Here is a 12,821-nt window from a genome sequence, read left to right on the forward strand (position 1 = left end):
CCGAGGTCCCAGTATTTGATGATTCTTGTGGGAAATTGCTGGTAGGATGAACTGAGTAAATGGAGCCACTGCTCCCTGGAGATATTAAAAGTAAAGATGTTGTCTGGGCACTGGGAGCTCATGCCTGTAATCCTAGCTATTCAGGAGGCCGAGATCCAAGGATGGAAGTTTGAAGCCAGCCTGGGAAGAAAACATTCTGTAAGCCTCTTTCCTCCAGTGAACCACTCCCAAAAGCCAGAAGTGGAGCTGTGACTCAAGTGACAGAGCACTAACTAGTCTTGAGCGAGAAAGTTAAGGGGCAGTGCCCAGACCCTGAGTTCAAGCCCTAGTACCAGCACTCCTCCCCCCTAAAAAAATGAGATGTTATGAGTTATGAACACATCTACTATTCATACAGGCTATATTGTCTTACTGTGACCATCCTATATCCGGAAATTCCCAATTTCAAATCTTTTTTCCCCCCAATTTCAAATCTTATTCATTGAATCTCCTTATGTGTCCCTGTTTTACACACACACACACACACACACACACACACACACACACACAATTTCCATTTCACAGATGGGCAATGATGCTCAGAGAAATACAGAAGTCATCCAAGGTCACAGATCTAGGAGGAAACTGAAGGATTAGAAGCCAGAGCTTGAGATTTTAACTTTGGGAATGCGAATATCATTGCATCCCAGGACAAATTTACCTCAAGGACATGGGGAACTTAGCCATGGTACCCAGCAGCTCAGACCTGCTGAACTGGGTAAGTTCAAAGAGGAAGCCACCTGGTCAGAAACCACACCAGGCTCCAGAACGGTGCTTAAGTGATTTCCAAATGAGTCTGTAGACAGCTCTTAGTCCTGGACTCGCACTGCACAACCAAGGCCTTTACAGGAAAGGAAATTTACCATGCTGAAAGCGACAGGGGCCCTTCTTCCTGTGAGATGGCTACGAGTAGATCTGGATGTTTCTAAAGCTCTAGAAGAGCCTCAGGCTGCTCTGGCTTTCTTTGCTTTAAATGCTGACTTTGCTTCCAGAGATAAACTGCTGTGTTCCTCATTTACAATTGGAAGTAAGAATATTTGTGAAATGGCACAATACCCAACAGGGGAAGAAGAATTTCCAAATCTGCAGGGACAAAGCCCGTCTGGAAGTTTTTCAACAGATGCATTCTACCTGACAGGGAGTTTCCTTTACTGTGTTTTGTTTTAAATGATTGTGTTTCCTTTACCTTCCCTACCATGCCTTTCTTCCCTCACCTCTTTCCAACTGAGAAAATTACCTTGTGATTTATTTTCCCTGTTAGAATTCCTCCCCCTTGGACCTCAGTGATTGGCAGCAGGTGCTGCTCTGAACACCTGGTAGAAATATTTGAAATCCACGTCATCTATTTTAACCCAGCCTCCACTAGACTGGCAGGGAAGACATTAAGCTAGGGTAGCAGTTGCTCAGCTCCTCAAATTAAAAATAATAAGTCTCCTTCAACCTGACCCAGCTGGCAATATACCTGTTGCACTTGCTCCTCCTTTCTTTCTCCCTCTAAGATCCACTGAATGTGGGAGTAACGCTCATGCAATGGAACACGTTAGTAAGGGCTGCGTTGCTTGTCTCGGTACCACTGACCTGTCCTCCAAGTGACAGAAGCCATTGGTGGGCACATTCTTCCTTCTTGCATCGTCCACTGGAGGAGCCCCGTTCTTATTTTCAAGAGACAGAGAAGTGTGTCTCTCCACCAGACCCAGCACAATGGACACAGGGTCATATTATTGGAGGTTTCCAGGAAGGCTGCAAGGAAGTGAGTCTGAAAACTGTGAGCAGAGAGTTTCTGCTATCATTGTGTGTGTGTGTGTGTGTGTGTGTGTGTGTGTGTGTGTGTGTGTGTGTGTGTACTGGGACTCAAACTCAGAGCCTGGGCACTGTTCCTTAGCCTTGTTTTGCTCATGTTTGAAGCTCTACCACTGGACCCACACCATCACTTCTGGCTTCTTGGTGGTTAATTGGAGATAAGGGTCTCATGGAGTTGCCAGCCCTGGCTGGCATGGAACTGCCATCCTCAGACCTCAGCCTTTTGAGTATCCAGGATGACAGGCGTGAACCACAGGTGCCTGGCTGGCCTCTATCATTTTGAAATGAGTTACTACAGAAGGCCGCGAGTGGAAGGCACATGGCTTCGTCTTCTCCCTACTGGATATTCAAATGCACCGTGTTTATTCACATCCACAACATATTTATACCCACAACCTCTATTGAACCAAAGCACGGATGTCTTGTCATTGCTGTAATATCACTATCAATTCGCATTATCAATATTACATTTAATTATTTTATACTATACATAATGAAATAAATGAATACATTTGCAAAGAACTAGTATTATCTATAAAGATTAGTATTTATTAATTTAGTAGTCGTCATATTCATCTTGTTGTACTGGTGGTATCTGCAAAAAATTTTTCTGATACAGATTTCTACAAGTCAATCTTTTACTTTACTTTTCTGTTGGTTGTTAGTGTGGTGATGTTTTGTAGACTGGTGGCTTTCTTTGTCTGTGAAATTCCAGTCACCAGGATTCCCCTCTCAGTCACTGCCTCAAACCCTGCCCTTTCAAAGCAATGCCCGTCTCCAGTCCTCTGCCTCCTTTCCTGGCAAGTATGCAATCCACCAGGCCTTGTGACTCGCTGAGGAAGTGCCACATGCCTCATTAGGAGAGGGGAGAGTGGGCATCAGGTCCCATGCCCGTCCCTAGGGCCCCTGCTAGCCCTCTCGAGAGAAAATGTGTGAAAACCCAGAGCCCACGCAGGGCACACAAGCCCCAGCAGACTTCATCGCTGGGATTATTTGTGCGCTGGCAGAAGACAAACACAGTGTATCCTTTCACCTACAACATATCCCAGAGCCACAGTGTTTTGCATAAAAACTTCAGGATTTACACGGATCCCCTGAAGTCTATCTACGAACAGATGCCAGATTAAAAACAGCTGCCTTTAAAAATAGAAGAAAACTCAAGAGTGAGATTCCACAGCAGGAGAATGAAGGATATTTGTTAGAGGAACTTCCGTAAGCCACTATGAGCAACCATGATGGTCGGGTTCACTTCCTCTTGCACTCAGGATGAACTGGGACAGGCCCGAATTAGGAGGCCTTCCTTCATCCCATCTCCAAAGCCTGTAACATGCCTCAGAGGCTTGGGAGTCACCTGAGGTGAAGTGCTTTAAAACTCCAAAAAGATTGGCAGCCCAGTGCTGGTGGGTCACACCTGCTATCCTAGCTCCTCAGGAGACTGACATCTGAGGGTTGTGGTTTGAAGCCAGCCCAGGCAGGAAATCCTGCGAAACTCTTATCTCCAGTTAAGCATCCCCCAAAACCTGAAGTGGAGCTGTGGCTCAAGTGGTAGAGTGCAAGCCTTGAGGAAAAAAGAAAATCTCAGGGACAGTACCCAGGCCCTGAATTTAAGCCCCAGGATCGAAACAACAACAAAAAGATTTTCAGGTGTGTTGCCTTTGTGTATGAGTGTATGCATGCCGACGTGCACACACAAACATCCACACCCACACATCACAGAGCAAACTGTGTAGGAGCTTGAGAGCACTGAAGGCATGATTCGAGCAACAGAAGCAAGCTCACTCACACCCTAAGTTGTAACTCCAAGTTGAAACCCAGTCATTTAAGGATGCAGTGAGTCTACCCTGTGTTCTTACATCACTCTTGTCTGCCTTGGAAGGAATTAAAGCTCCAAAAACTCTGTTGGAAGGAAGGAGAGGAGGCTAAGTGTTAAAAATTGTTCACTCTAAAATCTCTATTCTCCAAATAGTTGTGAATCCTACAATTAATCCGCCCGCCATACTTAGGCCATATGTAATTGCAACCGTGTAGAGGAAAGGCTTAATCAAAAAATTGAATAGGGCTGGGAATATGGCCTAGTGGCAAGAGTGCTTGCCTCCTACACCTGAAGCTCTCGGTTCAATTCCCCAGGGCCACATATATGGAAAACGGCCAGAAGGGGCACTGTGGCTCAGGTGGCAGAGTGCTAGCCTTGAGCGGGAAGAAGCCAGGGACAGTGCTCAGGCCCTGAGTCCAAGGCCCAGGACTGGCAAAAAAAAAAAAAAAATTTTTTTTTGAATAAATCAGGAATTTTCAGTAAAAATCAAGGATATATGGAAATTCATACAATAATGTTTAACTGAACACTTAAAGATAAAGTAGAAAAAGTTTGTAACAGGTCTCAGACAAAGGCAAAGACTTTGTCAAGGAAGGAGAAATAGGGGAAAATATAGAATTTGTTTTGCAATAGCTAAAATCTGACTTAGAATAATCTCAGAAATAGAGGATGTTTATAATGGAAAGAAAGAAACCATCAAAGAGATCATGGAAGAAACATTTCCCGGAGTTGAAGCACTGGTTTTCCAGTTTGTGTCAACTGTATATCCCGCACGAGGGGAGAGAATGCACATATACACACCACCCCCAAAGAACTTTATCTTAAAGCTTAAAACTTCAGGATGAGCTTAGAAAATGATAAAAAAAAAAAAAAACACACACCATGAAACAGCTAACGCTGTTTAAGGAAAAGAAAGAAAGAGTTTGAAAAAGACACCTACCAAGGAGACGAGAAGCAAACCTCACAGATAAGCAAGAATGAATGAACGAGTGAACGAATGATGTCTTTTGGGTTATAGGCCTGAAATTTTCCATTACCAAAAAAGTGTTGTATAATGCACATCTTGTCGTTTTGCATAAGCACACAAAAGTCCATGTGCTACTTATAAAAAGGATCCACGTGTTTCTGAGTAACCGATATGATTCATACCCTTACTAAAGGAACTGGCTTCTCGCAGCACAAGAAGTTCAGCCGTGATGTGCGCATCTGCTTTGCTTTTCCTCAAAAGACACATGATCCAAACGGCCATTTGAATAATGGGAGCAAACCTCCCTCGCTCATGGCTTGAGGGATAGAAATGACAGCTATGGAAGATGGAGGATTGGCCAGCTATCTGAGAAAACGTGCTTGCTGAGGTCTTTTTGGAGGGGTCTTGCGGTAGACACATCAATTTTGGGAATTTGACTTTTGAGGACTGATCACACTGGAAACAATTCCCCGATTTCTGACTCTGTCGCAGAGAAGGTCTCAGACCCCAAGGATCACAAGAGGGGACGCTCAAGAGGCATTGCTGTCCGTTACAGTCAGCCCTTCTCACCGCATGAACTTCATGGCAGGGAAGGGCTGAATGTAAGGGTCTTGATCGTTGATATATTTGGTCATCTGGAGAGGGGTCTCCTGGAACTAAGTATTGTGGGTAGCAAGGACAACTATCAACACACCACTTCTATGGAGCTTTCATTCCGTGGAAGTACTGATGAGGCTCCCTGTCTTGGTTTCTTCTGTTTTGTTTTGACTCCTCATATTTGTGGTTGGTTTGATTTGTGTGCTCGCCAGTTGCAGCCCTTCTTCCATGGGACAGCGATGAAGTTACGGGTGATTATCTCAGCATACCAACTCTGCTTCTCTTCAGAGCTGTATTTATCTCAAGTTGCTGAGAGGGATTTGTAGTGAACTCAAAGAGCCTCAGAGAGCTCAGAAAGATGGATAACTGGGCTCGCTTTTTGCCTTTGCCTACTCTGCTGTTCCAAGAGCATTTTATTAAGTCCCAATCCTGGATATTGGCTTCCAGATAGATTGAGCCTCAGTAGTGCAAACCTATACTCCACATTCACATTATCCCACACAGCTCCCAGAGGCGCTGTGACAATCTCATGCTGCTGTGAAAGGCCCAGCTGATACTGATTGTGCTTGTTTTGTTTAAGGAAAACCTGCACAAACAATCTGGACTTCCATTGAACAACCCTAGCACTTCAGTCCTGCCAAATGTGGTGCCAGATACAGAGAACAACACAACACAGTGTGTGCCCTTGAGGAGCTCAGTATTTACAAAAGAGGATAGATAAGTAAGTCTACTCTTAGATTAAATGAGTTTAGTCACACACCTAAGTGGGCATAGGGGACTTGTGGATGGAATAAGGTGAGTGTCTCCAATAGAGATGTGAGAGAGTAAGATGTATTTCAGAAGGTTCTGGAAGGATGAGCAAGGGCTTTTTAGGGAGACAAAGGAGAAGCTGTGTGATGGAGCAGGGCTCCCTGTACATGTGGCAGAGGTTAAGATGGTACACAGCATAGCCAGGCAATTCCAGGACTCTGTATAGGTGGATTGGAAGGTAGGATGGATGGGAGAGTGGTGAGAAATGAGGGGGCTATGCTAGCATGGGAGTGGAGATGACCAAGAGTCTTGGTGTGCAGGACTCAAATAAGGTGGGCATGACTCAAGGGTTTATATGTAAGCAACCACAGACATGTGTAGGCCATTTCCACATTGGGAGTCTGCTTGGCAAGTCTGCCAAGAGTCCAGGCATGCAAGGGTAAACATGATGAAGGTTCCATACTTTCAATGGGAAGCAGTACCCGGGCCAGAAAGGACCAGCTCCGGAGCACCGGCTGGGTTGTTTGAAGGCAATTCGTGACGTGGACCACTTTGGCTTCTGATCATCTGATAATATCTTCAGTCTGATCTTGAGGATCAAGATGGAGTCCTGAAATGGGAAGTGGCGGGGATTTGAGCATGGTACTGTGTAACAAACGAAGGCTGCTGCTGCTATATTAGGCTTTGCAATATTGTGAAAGATTGGGACACAGAGTCTCCTACTTGCATCCCACTCTGAAGGCGAAGAGAGGGGTTTCAGTGTGGCCACAGTCAGTCCATGGGGCAAGCAGATCCACACCTTAACATGAGCAGGAAATTGATGGTTCAGGAAGGGCCTGAGACACTGCTTGAACACCAGAAGTGATGGCAAAAGACTACCAAGGTATCAAAGCTCAGGTGTAGACTTGTCACAAGCCCAAACATGCCACTGACTCTGATTCACAGCAACAGAGCCCTGAGCAGATTTTCACATTGGGTGAGGTCAGATGGTAGCCCGCAGAATCACAGTCTGCTCTGAGGTTAGCATGTCTCTCCTGGATTTAACACAGGAGGGCCAGTGGGCTGGCATCTCTGCTCCTTGGAGCCCAGTCTGGTGCCAGCCACTTGACAGGTGTTCAGTTGATATATCCTAAATTGAATTCGATTTACTGCAGAGAGATATCCATCAAAGACGAGTTGGAAGAACCTCAGGATTCCAACCTTCATACACAAGGTTTCTAGGCATTCACACGCAGTGAGAGCAAAGGAGGAAGCTGGGGAGAGGAACAGCAAGGCTGAAGGCCTACGTGCATCGAATCATACAAAGCAGTACTTATCAAAATGAACTCTGGGGAACGAAAACACGAGGTTTTGTTTTTCTTTTTTGCTGTTTTTGTGTTCTTTTCCTTTTATCTTCTTTGTTTGTCTCTATTTCTTTGGGAGTGTGAGGGGAGGCACAGAAATGGAGGGACAAAGGGTGATGAACCACTCTCCACATAGCTTTTCTCTTCAAGGATATATGATGCCACGCCAAACTCATCTCCTCTGGACTTACTGGAATTCAGTCCTTAATAGTAATATTCCTCCCATTTCTCATCCTGGATATGTTGCTGCCACTTTGTGCAGGGAGTAGAAATATATACTCAGGCCTCTGCGCTGAAAGGCTTAAGTGAACCATCTTCCATCTGGGACCCAGAAACTCCCCAAAAGTTTCAGTCCAGACTTTCTAGCAAAGATGTCTTCGTCCCCCCCCAAGTCGACCAAGTCAAGCGTAGAACACATAGGACACACTCCCAAACAAACATGGCGTTTCTAGGAGTAATGGAATGAAGGTAGAGACCCCTGGGTTCCAATGTCACGATATGGCGAGGAGGAGGGCGCAACAGGAAGAGGCTGACAGGCCAGCCACTGCTTTCAGAAATAAGCTCTCCAGATGTGTTACATATATTTTGTCCCCACCACCACGTTGTCATCAACGTTTCAACATTTAATGTTCTATTTCCTGTTCTCTTCTTGCCTGCCCTAGACACTGAAGTTCCCCCTTCATCAGAAAGGACTGCACATGCACGTGGCTCTTTTTCTTTCCATTAGGCTCTGGGCTGTGAGTATCCTTCACATGGAAGGGGCTGGTGTGTACGCACTGCCACACCTCAAACATCATCGCCCCAGGGGTGCGCTTGGGCCATTTGTTTTCCGTTCCTACCTTTGCCCAGAAAAGAGCGGGTACAACCATCGAATCTAAATGCACGCAGTAGATAATCACAGAAGGTGAGCTGAGAATGTGGCTTCGTGGTAGCGTGCTTGCCTAGCATGCATGAAACCCTGGGTTCGATTCCTCAGTACTATGTAAATAGAAAAAGCCAGGAGGGACACTGTGGCTCAAATGGTAGAATGCTAGCCTTGCATAAAAAGAAGCTCAGGGACAATGCCCAGGCCCTGAGTTCAAGCCCCAGTACTTGGAAAGAAAATCACAGAGGGCACTTTTCAAAGCCCTTCAGGAATCTCCACCTGCATCCTGGCATTTTGGAGTCTCTCTTCCCACACCTGCTTTCTGGCAAAGCATAACTCCTCCGCTCTGATCTCAGGTCTCTCCCAGGTTCACCTGCCCCAAATTTACATCAAGCGGCAACACTGCAGGGGAGTCCGTCCTTTGAGTGTCTTGAGAGCAGAACGATCCCCAAATGGGATTCACAGGGCAGGAAGAAATGAGATTTGGGAGAATTATTTTGCAGAGAGAAATTACCAGGTTGGCTTTCAGGTGTCTAGCTCTGACATTCTGGGCAGTCAAGGTGTGGAATGGGGAAGGCCAAAGACTATTTCACTGGTAGAGCTGGCTTCTATTTCTTGTGCATCTTTTGTCTTTGTTTTCAGTGGAGAGGGTTTGTAGGCTTTGGTCACACAGTCTAGAGTCCCATAGAGCTTGAGTTTCATATGGATAGCCTGCTGTTGTGGTACAAACTGCAGACTTCAGAGAGCTAATGAGTTCTAGAGGAGCATACCTTTGCAATATTTGGACGATAATTATCATTTAAAGTAATTCCAGCCACCTTTTGCTAAACGTCTCATAGGGACTAAGATGCTGCTAGAACCACATGCAGAAGTGAGTGTTTGTGTTTTCTACCCTAGAGTGATTAGATTGTGTGACTGACACCCATGAAAAGAGTCCCGGTCACTCGGTTCCACTCTGGGCCCCTCCAGCTCCTTCTGAGTTTGTGACTTGGATACTTTTCTGTACATTTGGATGGAAGAACCATGTTTCATATTCAGCATGTTAGTGTTTTATTCCTTTCTTTCCTCCATCCTTCTTTCTTTCTCCCTCCCTCCCTCCCTCCCTCCCTCCCTTCCTTCCTTCCCTTCTTTCCTTTCCTTCCCTCTTTCCTTTTCTGGTGAAGGTTCTCGGGCTTTACCTCAGGCTCTGGCCACTGTCCCTGAGCTGTTTTTGCAAGGCTAGCATTCTACCACTTGAGACACAGTTCTACTTCTGGCTCTTTGGTAGTTCATTGGAGATAAAAGTCTTAGAGACTTTCCTGTCCAGGACGGTTTTGAACCATGATCCTCTGATCTCACCCTTCCAGAGTAGTTAGGATTATAGGCGTGAACCACTAGTGACTGGCAGTTACAGTGTCTTTTTAAATAAAAACAATACAGAATGCAAAGTGCTGGTTTAGTGTAATATGTTTATGGACCTCCGAGGTAAGCTGCTGTGGGTATCTGATTGCTTGTGGGGTTAAGTGTTGACCTAACTAGATGAAGGAAACCGTAATGTCCTAGCGAGGCACCACTTCTCATGTCTAGTGTGTGGATGGCAGTATTTCTAGTGGAAAATGGTGGTAAGTCCGTCCATAGAATCGCCTTCACTGTGAGCAGGGGCCATCCAAAGAGCTGAGATTCCAGATAGGGAGGGGGAAAGGGGAGAAGGAGAGAGGGCGAGAGGTAGAAAGAGAGGGAGACAGGGAGAGAGAGAAGAGAGAGAAAGGGAGAGAGGGATCCTGTAAGCTCTGGGAATGTGAAAGTCTGATATCTCTGGGAGAAGTGAGGAATAGAAATTTGAGTGATACAAGGGCCTAGCTGATATTATATCACAGGACTGTGTTAAAGTCAAGACCATGAGGTTCAAATCTGCTCCAGGAGGTGTTTAGCATACATAGAAGGCACACATACACACACACACACACAGAGAATCAAAAAAGAAAACATCCAGGAAGAACCATCTATTGAGGGGCAGGGAAATCAAGAAGGAATGATGTCATGAAAGGTGAATCTTAGCCTAAATACAAATTTATGTCTGAGGTTTCTAAAATACACATTACCCTAGGGGTCTCTTTGGAAGGCAAAACTCTGTAGCCCCTGGGATACAATGTCAAGGTTTATTTCTACAGAAACAAACTGTAAAGGAAACCATCATCTCGGTAGACCGCACACCTGTGTTTTCTGAAATCCTTTTCTCCAGGGAACAGTGAGTCAGAAAATTTGAATTTAATGCTTCATTTTGTGTCCCCCTGAGTACCAATGGGGCCATAGACACAACCATTTCCTGTAACCTCAGATCATAGATCCAGTTCACACCTCGCTCTTGTCACCCTTCCACACACAGACACTCTTGTCCTCCTGCCACAAACCAAAAGAGCCCAAACAGAATAAGCAGGCAAGTAAGAGAGAAGAGCAAACTTTCTCTCAATAGTCAACTTTGCCTTTAGGGACAGAATGTCTAATCACATACTGCAAAGAAGACACAACAAGAATCGCTCTTCTATTTTCTTCACATTCAAACTGCTGAGAAAGGAAGGTTACTCTCTGTGAATAAGGACCGTTAAGGCTTGGCTAGAATACAAAAACATGAGGGTAATTCATAATTCATTCCATCCTGAGTTTCAGACCATTTTCTCACAAATGTCCAGACAATGATTTCTTCAATCTTGGAGAAAGAAGAAAAAAGAAAGGAACAACAACAAAATACACACACACACACACACACACACACACACACACACACACACATCTACTTGAAAAGAGGTGATTCTTTCACTTGAAATTTTGCTTTAAGTATCATTCTGAGTAGAAGTACCAAAGAGACATCAGAATTTAGTAAATTAAACAAAAGAGTGGCAAATTTCCTTCTTGTTTCTGCCAGAATCCAGAGTGGAGTCATCAAGAGTTGAAAATGGGCTTTTTATTATCAACCTGTGGCTCTCCTGCCAGAACCCAGTGCTTTATTCCATTTTTTTTCCACCAAAACAAAGGAAGAAAGAGACAAGTGAAAAAAATATACCTTTGAAGGAAATGATATGAAAATTATACCCCTCGCTTCTTATTATTTTTTATTGGTGATAACTTGCACTCCCCTAGCTGCGAGGGAGGCTGGAAAGGCCCAGGAAGACAAATGTCCAGCTAGAAATGTTCTGTGGTTTTCTAGGGGAGAGACTTCTATTTTAACAGCAAGATCAAGAGGATAAATTCTAGAGAAAAATTGACAGCCTGAGCTGTAATGTCCAGTACAGGATCTGAGATGGTTGGTCACAAAGTAGGCAGGTGTCGGGGTCTCTAGCCCCCCACACTCCCCTGACCCGCGGGAGAGACGGGGGAGGCACGCCCTGACCGGACCAGCCAAGAGAGGAGAAGGGTCAGCAGGCTGCTCGCACCCAGCCCTCCCTCACCGGAGGACAATCAGAGGGCCTGGGAGTCAAGTCAGCGCAAGATCTCGTTTATTGGGGAAGCACGTAATGTAAGTATATAGTAATATAAGGCACAGGAGCCAATCAGGTCTAAGATCGGCAGGAAGGGGAGGGATGAGCTGTCCATCAAGGGCGGAAGAGCCAGGGCGTCCCAGCCCACAGAACCGCCTTCGGGTTATAGCCAAAGACACTTGTAGCAGCTGCGCGTTGTTGTTAGGTGCAGACATCTTAGCCACACGTGGCCCCAAGACTGAGAAACAGGCGGGGCCAGCTAGTTGACTTCCATTGTGCCCCACAGGCAGGAAGTTGAAATTGTGTTTTCTGATCCTCATTCATTGAATCTCAGTCACTTGGCTGCCTCCTCCTTCTCCTCCTCCTCTTCCTTCTCCTCCTCCTTCCTCCTTCCATCTTCCTCCTTCCACCTGCCCCTCCTCCTCCCCTCCTCCTCCTCCTCCTCCCCCTCCTCCTCCCCCTCCTCCTCCCCCTCCTCTTCCCCCTTCTTCTTCTTCTTCTTCTTCTTCTTCTTCTTCTTCTTCTTCTTCTTCTTCTTCTTCTTCTTCTTCTTCTTCTTCTTCTTCTTCTTCTTCTTCTTCTTCTTCCTCTTCTTCTTCTGTAGTGGGCTTGAACTCAGGGCCTGGGCTCTGTCCCTGAACTTTTTTTGCTTAAGGCTAGTTCTCTACCACTTTGAGCCACAGTGCCACTTTGGGTTTTCTGGTGGTTCACTGGAGATAAGAGTCTCACAAACTTTCCTCCCTGGGCTGGCTTTGGACCATAATCCTCAGATCTCAGCCTCCTGAGTAGCTAGGATTACAAGCATCAGCCACTGGTGCCTGGCTTTCTTCTTTTATCTTGACATAGTTGTGCAAGGGGTTTTAATTTAACATGTCAGTTTATAAATACAGTGCCACCCCTTTGAAAATTCTCCTCCCTATTCTGAGTGCCTATGGTCTTTCAAATTCATTTCAAGACTGTAAATACATTTAGGAAAATCCGTGATTTCTGTTAACCCTGAACTGCCATGCCTGTCAGGCTCATGGTAGCAATAACAACAGAGTTTGTTATATATGAAAAACTCTGATTAAGGGATGAAGATATTTGTGGGAATTGATCCGAACAGAAAAGTCCAATTTTCGGAGAAGAAATAAATGAAAGTTATGATTTGATTTTTCTCACATTGGTGACTTTCAGATCTCTGGGCAAGGTC

Source organism: Perognathus longimembris, chromosome 20 (genome assembly GCF_023159225.1).
Source record: "Perognathus longimembris pacificus isolate PPM17 chromosome 20, ASM2315922v1, whole genome shotgun sequence".
NCBI classification, from domain to species: Eukaryota; Metazoa; Chordata; class Mammalia; order Rodentia; family Heteromyidae; genus Perognathus; species Perognathus longimembris.